This window comes from Haliotis rufescens, unplaced genomic scaffold (genome assembly GCF_023055435.1).
Source record: "Haliotis rufescens isolate VD_foot unplaced genomic scaffold, xgHalRufe1.0.p SCAF_80, whole genome shotgun sequence".
NCBI classification, from domain to species: Eukaryota; Metazoa; Mollusca; class Gastropoda; order Lepetellida; family Haliotidae; genus Haliotis; species Haliotis rufescens.
The window spans coordinates 1,308,342-1,321,063 of NW_025964373.1; positions in this window are offsets into that span (position 1 = coordinate 1,308,342).

Sequence of the window (12,722 nt, forward strand, 5' to 3'; positions counted from 1 at the left end):
TGACTGGATAAGTGTACGAATTCTGAACTGCGGAATTCTGCTAGTAACGCGTTGGCCAGTTGTGGGAATGTCTGCGGCGTGTTCTGACGCTGACGTACATGTCGCTCGTGTCCATCCCATAGGTGTTCGATTGGGTTGAGATCTGGTGATCTCGACGGCCAGCGCAAGCCGTTGACGTTGGCATTATGGAGGTAGCATACCGTGACACGAACTGTGTGTGGTGGGGCGTTGTCCTGTTGAAACAGTTCCCTCTGGCGGTCAATGATTGGAAGAATATGAGGTTGAAGAATTTGATTTATGTAGCGATTTGCTGTCAAATTTCCCTTAACCCAAACCAAGTCAGAACTTGTGGTGTAGGATATGGCCCCCACACCATGACACTACCGCCACCGAATTCGTCGAATTCACGTACACAATGTGGGGCAAAACGCTCATTTCGACGACGATAAACAAGTTGTCTTCCATCTCGCCTGTGAAGAAGAAATCGTAATTCATCGCTGAACCACACTCGTCTCCAGTTTCTCAAATTCCAAGGCTGTAAGGTATGGCACCAATGCAAGCGTTGCTGTCGATGGATCTGTTGCAAAACAGGGACGATAACTGCCCTTGTGGGTCGGATTCCAGCCTCGCAAAGATGGTTCCTGACAGTCTGGTCCGATATCCTCCTTAAACCAGGGATGCGTCCTGCAGTCTCCGTAGCTGAGGCTTTGCGATGACGTAGGTGGAACAGTCGAATGTAGCGATCCTGTGCAGGGGTGGTAACTCTTGGTCGTCCAGTTCTCCTGCAGTGGAATAGAACTGTGTGTATCGGTCCCAAAGGCGACAAATGGTGCTGAGGTGGGCGTTGAAGTGGCGTGCAACAGAAGACTGCCATTCCCCTCATTAAATGTTTCCTCCATGACATTTTTGAACAAGTGTGAAAACTATGCCGTTTAAGACATTGCAAATCGACAATGGCTGCGTTTTGACGCACGGTTTGTCGAATATCAGGCCACCAACATTTTCCAATAACATATATCCAATTTATATACCGGATATTTTGTGTAGTCAGGTAGGGTGAACTACATACTACCTGTGCGATTTTTGAAAAAAATATTTGGAAGAGTGTATGTACATTAGATAGCTACGTGATAAATCGCAAAGAACCATGAGGAACGAAGCGTGGTTTATTTCACCATAAAACATTGTTCTAACATGACGTCATTTCTGGAGAATCGATGACTTAATGACCCTCTGTTGTGCCCTTAAACCTATAATGGTCTTAAGTCTACACTGTTCATGAGTGGGCGGAGCTTATGCGACCACGTCACACTTCACACTGCGGACTGCATCTCACTTGAACACGGAACTGCATCGGATTTCTGCCGACGTTTTGAGTGTGTTACTTTCACAAACAAGCATCAGGCCTCAACAGCAGTTTGGTTCCATAGACATACGGCCTCAACAGCAGTTTGGTTCCATAGACATACGGCCTCAACAGCAGTTTGGTTCCATAGACATACGGCCTCAACAGCAGTTTGGTTCCATAGACATACGGCCTCAACAGCAGTTTGGTTCCATAGACATACGGCCTCAACAGCAGTTTGGTTCCATAGACATACGGCCTCAACAGCAGTTTGGTTCCATAGACATACGGCCTCAACAGCAGTTTGGTTCCATAGACATACGGCCTTAACAGCAGTTTGGTTCCATAGACATACGGCCTTAACAGCAGTTTGGTTCCATAGACATACGGCCTTAACAGCAGTTTGGTTCCATAGACATACGGCCTCAACAGCAGTTTGGTTCCATAGACATACGGCCTCAACAGCATTTTGGTTCCATAGACATACGGCCTTAACAGCAGTTTGGTTCCATAGACATACGGCCTTAACAGCAGTTTGGTTCCAAAGACATACGGCCTTAACAGCAGTTTGGTTCCATAGACATACGGCCTTAACAGCAGTTTGGTTCCATAGACATACGGCCTCAACAGCAGTTTGGTTCCATAGACATACGGCCTTAACAGCAGTTTGGTTCCATAGACATACGGCCTTAACAGCAGTTTGGTTCCATAGACATACGGCCTTAACAGCAGTTTGGTTCCATAGACATACGGCCTCAACAGCAGTTTGGTTCCATAGACATACGGCCTCAACAGCATTTTGGTTCCATAGACATACGGCCTTAACAGCAGTTTGGTTCCATAGACATACGGCCTCAACAGCAGTTTGGTTCCATAGACATACGGCCTCAACAGCAGTTTGGTTCCATAGACATACGGCCTCAACAGCAGTTTGGTTCCATAGACATACGGCCTCAACAGCAGTTTGGTTCCATAGACATACGGCCTTAACAGCAGTTTGGTTCCAAAGACATACGGCCTCAACAGCAGTTTGGTTCCATAGACATACGGCCTCAACAGCAGTTTGGTTCCATAGACATACGGCCTTAACAGCAGTTTGGTTCCATAGACATACGGCCTTAACAGCAGTTTGGTTCCATAGACATACGGCCTCAACAGCAGTTTGGTTCCATAGACATACGGCCTCAACAGCATTTTGGTTCCATAGACATACGGCCTTAACAGCAGTTTGGTTCCATAGACATACGGCCTCAACAGCAGTTTGGTTCCATAGACATACGGCCTCAACAGCAGTTTGGTTCCATAGACATACGGCCTCAACAGCAGTTTGGTTCCATAGACATACGGCCTCAACAGCAGTTTGGTTCCATAGACATACGGCCTTAACAGCAGTTTGGTTCCAAAGACATACGGCCTCAACAGCAGTTTGGTTCCATAGACATACGGCCTCAACAGCAGTTTGGTTCCATAGACATACGGCCTTAACAGCAGTTTGGTTCCATAGACATACGGCCTTAACAGCAGTTTGGTTCCATAGACATACGGCCTCAACAGCAGTTTGGTTCCATAGACATACGGCCTTAACAGCAGTTTGGTTCCATAGACATACGGCCTTAACAGCAGTTTGGTTCCATAGACATACGGCCTCAACAGCAGTTTGGTTCCATAGACATACGGCCTCAACAGCAGTTTGGTTCCATAGACATACGGCCTCAACAGCATTTTGGTTCCATAGACATACGGCCTTAACAGCAGTTTGGTTCCATAGACATACGGCCTTAACAGCAGTTTGGTTCCATAGACATACGGCCTTAACAGCAGTTTGGTTCCATAGACATACGGCCTTAACAGCAGTTTGGTTCCATAGACATACGGCCTTAACAGCAGTTTGGTTCCATAGACATACGGCCACTTGGTGAGATGTTGGACACAGTTTACTAAACTTATTGCTTTTTGTTGCAGACAAACAATATTGGAAATAAAATTTAACATAATGAAAATCTGACTTCAATATATGTTTATGTTTTCAATTATTCTTCCACATATTATACATACTTCAGAAGGCTGCAGATGCAATGTAAGCTTAGAAACATGCTGAGAAGTAACATATTCAAGGTTGATGTTAAGGATTTTTTATCGAGATCAGATATTTTTTTCCCAGCTACAGCTACAAAACGAGATATTTAAAACAAAATTAAAACTGGCATGCTTGGTGACTCGATTGATTGTGTGGTGTCATGTACCCCAATATAAATACATGTAATCGAGACAGGGTCAGATAACGAGTGGTTTAAGCATAAACAACGCCCCACGTCAACAGGTACTATGACACTCAATCAACCAAATAACAAACCTGACTACCCGAGGCTCTACCCGACACGCGCCATTTACTGGTAACCGATTCTAAGCCGGGGTCGCCATCCGATAAAAGGAATATTCCCTGCATGCTCATCTTTGCTGTTTCTGATACTTGCAGTAAGTGTTGGCCTTCAAGAGCCCTCTAAGTGTTGGCCTAAGAGAACCCGCCTTGTAACACCTATAAATCCATACCGGGCGCTGTTGTGTACCATGTGGGGAATCGAACCCGGGCCTTAGGCGCGACAAGCGAACCCTTTGACAACTAGGCGAACCCGCCGCCTCTAGAGTGCGAAAGGTCAAAACAACGTTAAAAGATAATGACAATCGCCAGGCAGAGTACTAAGTGGATACAAGGACTGTACATGGTACATATTCTCTTTTACGATTCGTGAAAGACTTCAGGTATTACCTTCACTCTCGCTCGGTAAATATAACAATTCTGACACTCATTTCGAAAAATCAGTATGACACACATGCTCGTATAATAATCGCTATAAAAGTACCAATCATGACCTCTCTAAAATTAGTTATAAATAGTTCACAGTTTATAGGTTTTAAAGGTGTTATGCCACTTCTGCACGGTTTGATTACCGTTATATAATGGTAACCAAATAATCAATAACAATTTTGGACTATGACCCCTCTATATTTGCTTATAAATTTGTATTTTCAACAGCCAAAAGGATTCCATTAATTGTAGATTATAAAGGCGCTATATAATTTCTGGTCAACGTGATATGAGTAATACAGTAAAAATCTCTTAGAATTTGGAATATTCACCCATTGCATTCAGATTCTGTTCACAAGTTTGAAATGGTAGTTATTTTCATCAGCCAAGAAGACATATTAAGATTCCATTAATTGTAGATTTTAAAGGCATTATCCGACTTCTAATCAAGGAGATATGAGTAATAATATAGTAAATGAAAAAAATTAGGAATATTCACCCATTGCATTCATATTCAGCGCACAAGTTCGAAATGTGATTTACAATCATTAGCCAGGAAGAAATCTAAATATTCTATCAAATGTTGATTTAAAAGGTGTTATCCCACTTCTGGTTCAGGGGACATGAGTAATAATATAGTAAAAACTAGGAAGATTCCTTACATTCTAATTCCGCTCACAAGTTTGAAATGTTATTTACTATCATCCCCTAAAAGGAAATCTTTAGATTCAAATAATTGTAGATTTTAAAGGAATTATCCCACTTCTGGTCAAGGTAATGTGAGTAATAATATCGAAAAAAATCTCTTAAAATTAGGAATATTCACCCATTGATACAGATTCTGCTCTCAAGTTGGAAATGTGATTTACTGTAAGAAGCCAAAAGAAAATCTTAAGGTTCAATTAATTGTAGATTTTAAAGCAATTTATAGTGTCCCCCGCCGTGATGTTGCTGGACTATTGCTCAAAGCGATGTAACACCCATCATACTCACTCACTCACTGGCTGGTTGCATGATGATTGCACTTTACACGTGGTACACATAACGACACAAGTGCCCTGGATTACATGATGGTAACCTTGTCAATACTCCCTCATATGATCCCGTTTGGCATTGGTACTCTCGATCGGTCATGCCATGTCCCTTTACACTGTTCACTGCCTATCCCCCGACATGTACCACCTCAGTTTGTATGGTAGTTTGAAGTGATACACATAGGAGAGACCTGGTGAAGGAGTTGACATCCATAAATTATCTCTCCAGTATTTCAGTGCAGAGAAGAATAAATTAGTAACAACTAGTAAGGACTCTAAAAAGAGAATACTGAAATAGCGTAAAGTGTCTGATGGTATTTCACAGTCATCATCCAAACTCGGATCAAGAAGATTTATTTAATATACTAAACGCTGCAAATAAATCACTGGCATGCAAATCATAAGTGTTTTATTATTAGTTTAAATCCCTTATACATACTGAAAAATATTTTAAGTGAAGGTGCCTTTGGTGTCTATATTTCGCAACTTTGGAGTACAATAGAGTAACAAGATTTCAAAGAGTGTCATACCACTCTCGCTAAGAAGTTGGTCGATCAAGGTTACAACATTCAAGTCGTCAGTAGAACCTTTACAACGTTTCATGGTAGACATGTGGGGGACATTTTCTAAATTTGAAGCATCACTGACACGTATAATTATGTATACAGAGTAAATCTTACAACATGGACCTGTAGAAAGGATCTTGTGAAAAATCGGACCACTATCCACTTGACTGTTTATGTTTTAATCAACAAACAGAACAAACGGCTCTCATTTAGATAGGCCCGATATCAAGGAGATATGATGGCCAAGTTGTTCTTTAGACTAAAGCTTCTGCATGAACAACTGAGTTGGCAAAGAAGTATATTCAATTTGAATTTGAGAAATCAATATGACATTCTACAAGATCTGAGATCATTATTATAATACATGACTGTATATACAAGGTCTATATATTGTAAAAACAATATGTATACACTTACCATTTGTATAGAAACAGGCCTGTTGATTCTAATATTTCTACCCTACCCAGGTACCAGCAGTAGGTCTCAAAATGTCCAATTGGGAATTGTTTTACCCGAGCCCTTGCAAAAACTATTTAGCTACACGCATAAAACGATCTGATCATGCATACACTGAAGTTGACTGAAGCTTTAATATTTACGCAAATATATAAAAATCAGAAGGAATGTGGATAGTCTGAAAGAAATGCGACCATTTAGCGACTTGTAGTGTAACTATGGAGTTCGATTGTTATTGTCATTAAACAAAATATCACCTGACTAAACAAAGGTCCGGGTAGATGAGTACTGTGGGGACCCGGGTGCTACTCATGACCCACCCACCCGAGTGCTCGAGTTACCAATCCCAGCCCTAGGTATCATGTGAGTTAGAAATGTGAATATTTATCATTTAAGTCAACATATTTAAAGCATTCAAATATTTCATGATGGGTTTTTTCATAGACCATATGGACATACATTATTTTGGGAGACACACCTGGACATGTTATTGGTAGGCCAATAGGCCAACTTGGACTCATGTCTCCACGCGGGGATATATTTTAGGCCTATAAATCTGTAATATTGTTCAAATTGGGATTTTCTTACATTCCTTTATCTCTGGCTTCTAGTCGTTATCAATACGCATTTCTGAACACTGATTTGTTACCTGTGACCTATGAAGATTCTGATAGTACAAAGGGCATATATTAATTAATTTCTTCAACCTAAACAAACCTACAAAAAGAATGGTGGAGGTTCATCAGATGTCGTCGTTATGTGGAAATACTCTTGATGGTATGAGTTTAAAAGTATTCCTGCAGTGAAAGCATTTTTATATTTTGAAATGCGTGGATAATACTCCCTTGTTGTCATCCATGTATCCTGGTATAACCTACACCTGTGTATTTGTCATCATTCATTTGATGCTCAATTTATTGCAGGTATAATTATTGGTAACACCACTCGGATTACCTGATAGGTTCCCATTTGGCATTTCTTGTGTCTGGGGTAATAATGCAGTCTAAATCCAAGTTTGAACTGGGGTGTATGTTATGTAATAATATGCACGCCGGGTACAGCCAAGCAAGAGAGGAATGATCAGCTGAATTATAAAAAAAACACCCATCGAAGGATTATAACGGAAAATATGTTGATTGATTAATCACAGTTATCTTGCACAGCGGATTTGTCAAAATAAAGTGTTTACATGTGTAGGTTTACTAAATCAGAAGGATGCCATATCTGGGCATGAAGTGTCTATATAAAAACAACATACTTTGTCCAAAGGATTAACCGATAATACGTTGATTGATTGCTCATTGTTATATTTTCAAGAACCGTAGACATCATGAACATAGTTGTCACGTGTGCTATCTCAGCTGACCAATGAGACTTGACACCTTTGTGAAATACCTGAAACTTACGCGGTCAGTTGAAATACGAAAACGTGTTATAGTGTCCAGTAACGCTATATATATTTTACAATATTAGACATGTAAGATGGTTACAAAGACGTGGGACATTGAACAAGTTTGTTTGTAAAGCTGCAGATGTATGGGAATTTGTTCCTTCATGAAGATATTCACGGATACATTCCTCAAACAAGATAAAAAAAATCCTATAACTTCGGTCGGTTGTAATTATGATATTTGCATTTTGTGTGATTCACTCAGGCAATTTAATTAATGTCTACATATTTCAGTCATTTTACAAATTAACAAAAATATGTCCATTTATTTCACGGATTGACTAAAAATTGTATTGTTAAGACATCCAAAAGGGCTTAAAGCTTGAACCAATAGCATGTTAAAAAAATCAAATTTGTGTCTGACTATCCCTTACTTTTCCACTCAACAACTATCTTTGAACACCTATACCTCTAGCTGTATGTACCCTACTACATCACTACTCCCTGTGTTATTTCCTGGGCTTGACATCCTCAAACTGTGGGGACTTCAAGGTTACGTGCACATCCTATTCCGTAAATTTACTTATGTAAATATAATATGTTATCAGACATCTGACATGTACTGATTCAGTTTATTCATCAATGTTTCATCTTTGATAAATGTATGGGACAAGAGTACAATTTTATTGTACTGGTGCAACTTGGTTTTCATGTCAACATGCAAGTTAAATGAAGTTCCTTAACACCCATCAGGCTACCGTCTTTGGTATGAAGGCCTTAGATGCCAGAACATATGTAAACATTTGATGCATACTGTTACGAGTTTCCATGTGTCCTATTCTCACAATATGAATATGAACGTTCCCTGTATTGTGGTCGACAAGAGGAGAGCCCCCTCCTGGTAGATTGTCCAAGTCACGGTGACTTCTAAATTTGTTAAAACTGATGAATTTGACAACTAATTAGGATAAAGTCACCACTGCCACAATTTGTGTGGCCGTGTTAGTCACCCGCCGGCCAAGTTACGTGATACTGGTATCACGAGTTTGGAGCGTGTACACTGCCGACAGCAGAACATATCACAAACCCTCCTACATGTATTTAGTGTAAGCAATATAGCATTCCATCAAGTCTTCCTGCTAGGGGCCTTTTTTGTCTATCGATTATCCAAGTTATCTTTCATATTTCTAAAAAAAATATAATTATCTTTTTCCCCAACAGCTGTCTCCTGGGTGTTATGTCCCACGTGATTTGAGACTTAATATTGTCTCAGCACTGTTTTCAGCTTTTAGCATGCCTGATGTTGACATGGGAGGTACATGTGCACTCATGTAGAGAAAACAGAAGCCCACACATCCAAAGTGGCCAGCTGATCTGAAGTCCGGTGTTTGCAGTGTATGATCGACCACCCTTCTTTCCCTCACTACCTTCGACCTGCTTGTAGAAGTTGTGGTACTTGGACACGTAGGTACATTTAGTAAATTAATCCCACCCCCTCCCCTCGTACATTTAAGGCCCCACTGTTGAGTTCCATCATGAGGTCACCCACATACATTAGAAATTTCTGAAAGTGCTCCATCAATGCGTCATTGTGCAGCCTTTCGCATTTCCAAACGTAAAGCAAGGGCTATACATCAGCCCCAGAACCAGAGATGAAAATAATAATTGTGGAATGAAACATTATGGTTCCAATTTACCTTATAAGTGAGTGAGTATGGTTTTACGCCGCTTTTAGCAATATTCCAGTAATATCAAGGCGGGGGACACCAGAAATGAGCTTCACACATTGTGCCCATGTCGGGAATCGAACCGGGTCTTCGGGGTGACGAGCGAAAGCTTTAACCGCTAGGCTACCCAACCGCCCCAATTTACCTTATAAAGAATGTGACACATTCTTATTAAAATCAGATCTAAGTTCTATATATAAGCTATAAACCGTTGATATAATGTTCGTAATCGCTGCTGATAGATCGAATAATATAACCCGTGATGCCATAACGTGTGAGTATCGTGTGCTGTTATTCCCACGATATCGTGCATATTATGGTAAATGTTTCATTATTTACACGATATATCAGCATATTGTTGTTAAAGTTCTGTTATTTACATGATGTCGTGCATATTGTGATAATTTTTTCTGTTATTTACACGATATCGTGCATATTGTGATAAATTGTCTGTTATTTACACGATATCGTGTACATTGTGGAATATGTACTCTCTATGTACACGATATCGTGCGAATAGACACAGCCTGGTTGAGTGCCGTAAAGCTCGAGAAAGCTGCTTTCTAATTGGCTGATGTCGACTTCTTATTCGTCGTTTCAATGGTCGGTCAAAGTTCGCGAAAGGTCGTTCTGACGTGACCCGTAATGGGATGTCCTCATATCTTTGTTTAGCGGCAGCGGGAACTTAGATCTGATTTTAATGAGATTAATGCGTAGATCGATGCTCATGATGTCATTCACGGGATTATCTGGTCCAGATTCGATTATTTACAGACCACCGTCATATAGCTGGAATATTGCTGAGTGCGGCGCTAAACAACAAACAAACAAACATAACTGAAGTTCATCTTCGGAAACATTGATGGAACATCATGCCCTATAATAACATTCCTCAAAAACAGTCTTCGAAATAGCTACCTGGGCTCTTGCCAAATGCCGGTGACTTTGAAATTGGGCCATAAACATTTCAGTAACGCAGGACCGACTCTTTAACACTGTAGTATAATAAAGATTTATCTCTGCGAATCATCAAGTCAGTTAAGGCATCTGGTCCAGACTCGATTATTTACAGACCGCCGTCATATATAAACTGAAGTACAAAAGAAAGTACACACCCCTAAAATATCATATATTACGCATATGGTTGAAAAAGTTGTTACATTTTTGGCGCTATCGTAATGTAATGAACAAAACCATTGAGAGCATATCGCAGAAACGTAACCTTGACATTATGATAGGCAACAAAAGCACACATTGTGAAAATGGCAATTTTCTCCATTTGCACGTGCAATGTGCGTAGAAACAGTATAAAAGGCAGTGGATTCTATCGTTCATTACACATTCAACGAAAAAAACACAAGACAAATGCCACGTTTAACAGCAGCGGAGCGAGAGAGAGCCGTGGGAATGTCCCAAGTGGGGGCGTCGAACAGTCACATCGCAAGGACCCTTGGCTGCACCAGGCAAACCATTATCAGACTCCTTCGTCGTGTCAACCAGACTGGCCAGACATCCGACCGCCCAAGAAGAGGAAGACCGAGAGTGACGACCCCTGCAGAAGACCGGTACATACGCACATTACACCTGCGCAACAGGTTCCTCACCATGGTATCAACAGCGTCGACAGCGTTAGGTCACCACATCAGCAGGAACACAATCATGAGACGACTACGAGCTGCCGGTATCCGGGCTTATCGACCATTCCGTGGGATGACCTTGACCGCTCAACACCGTATCAGCCGTCTTCGCTGGGCAAGAAGAGTCAGACGCTGGCAACGTCGTGACTGGTCACGAGTCCTCTTTACCGATGAAAGTCGATTTAACCTCTACTCCACCAGACCCTGACAGCCCAGAGGTACAGGGACCAAGTGCTACAGCCGGTGGTGATCCCCTTCATGCAGGGGCAAAGGCAGGGGTTTCTTTTTCAGCAAGATAACGCCACACCACACACCGCTAGACTCACTATGGACTTCCTGAACCGTCAGAACATTCAGCTTTTGCCTTGGCCGTCACGCTCTCCGGACTTGTCACCCATTGAACACCTGTGGGACCATCTCGGTAGACAGTTACGACGACGTGCACAGCCACCAACCACCATACCACAGCTGGAACAGGCTCTGCGAGAAGAGTGGCAGCGTATCCCTAATGACGTCATCCGACGGTTGACCTTTTCCATGAGAAGGCGTGTCCTGGCTTGCATTAACTCAAATGGGGGTCATACGAGGTACTGAGACCACTCGCATGGCCTTCATACCTGGGACTGTCATCATTTCTACAAGTGTGATTTTTGATGAGTGACCGCCTATGGACGTTATTGTCAACTGAAAAGTTTTATGTGGCCACAAATCTTTAAATCCATTCTAAACATGTTTGAAAATGACTCAACAATGACATTAAACATTACAATCACAATAAAGTTTGCCCTGTCTTCTTTTACTGTCAGAATAGTGGGGTGTGTACTTTCTTTTGTACTTCAGTTTATATAGTTTGAATATTACTGGTGTGGCGTTAAAAAACAACAAACAATATCCTTCTCGAGTGGAAAACATTTTACACTGGATAATCGAGGTGGAATTTTTAAAGCATGTGCATACTGTGAACGTTTGATATTAGAGTTACCGACTTCCAAAGAGGATCCCGAAAAAAGGGTAAAGCACTTGGGGGGGGGGGGGGGGGGGGGGAGGATTGGTACCGAGAGCGGAAGGTCGGTGGTTCAATCCCTGGTCGCGTAAAACCAAACAACATTAACAGATGGTACTTGTTGTTACCCTGCCTGGCGCTCGGCATTGAGAGGCTAAAACAAGGACTGGTCGGCTCAGAGTCATTATACAGTGTCTGAGTGGGGTATTCATGTTAAACTGCCGCATTGTATCTCATTGGGCTAGCCTATAAAACCGGCATTAGTCCGGACTAGTACAAGCAGACACGCACACTTCCACGCGTGCAAGCTGCGGCTTTGAACAACAAGTAAACAAACAAACAATAAACGTGCAAGCTAATCGTTATACAAGTGCAATAATCTGGATGTCAAACCAACTTCACCTCACCACCGCACTCTGATATAATGAGTGAGTGAGTCGGGTTTAGTGCCGACGCAGTTCAGTTATACAACCCTGTGAGAGAAATCACTAAGACACGCAGGTCATTGTTATAAGGTTAAAATGCGTCTCAAAAACATTAGAAAATGGTAACAAAATTGTAACAAACCAAACCGTTCATAGCTACAGTGATGTAGTTGTATTATACATAAAATTCGGAGAGAGAACTATTAGCTACGAAAGAATTAATAGAAAAATGACATTTCACATTTATCATCAGAATGTTTCCGAATAAATGAATAGTCATAAGTGGATTGTTTCCACATTATCGTCGATGAGTTAATGAATCATGAATGAGGT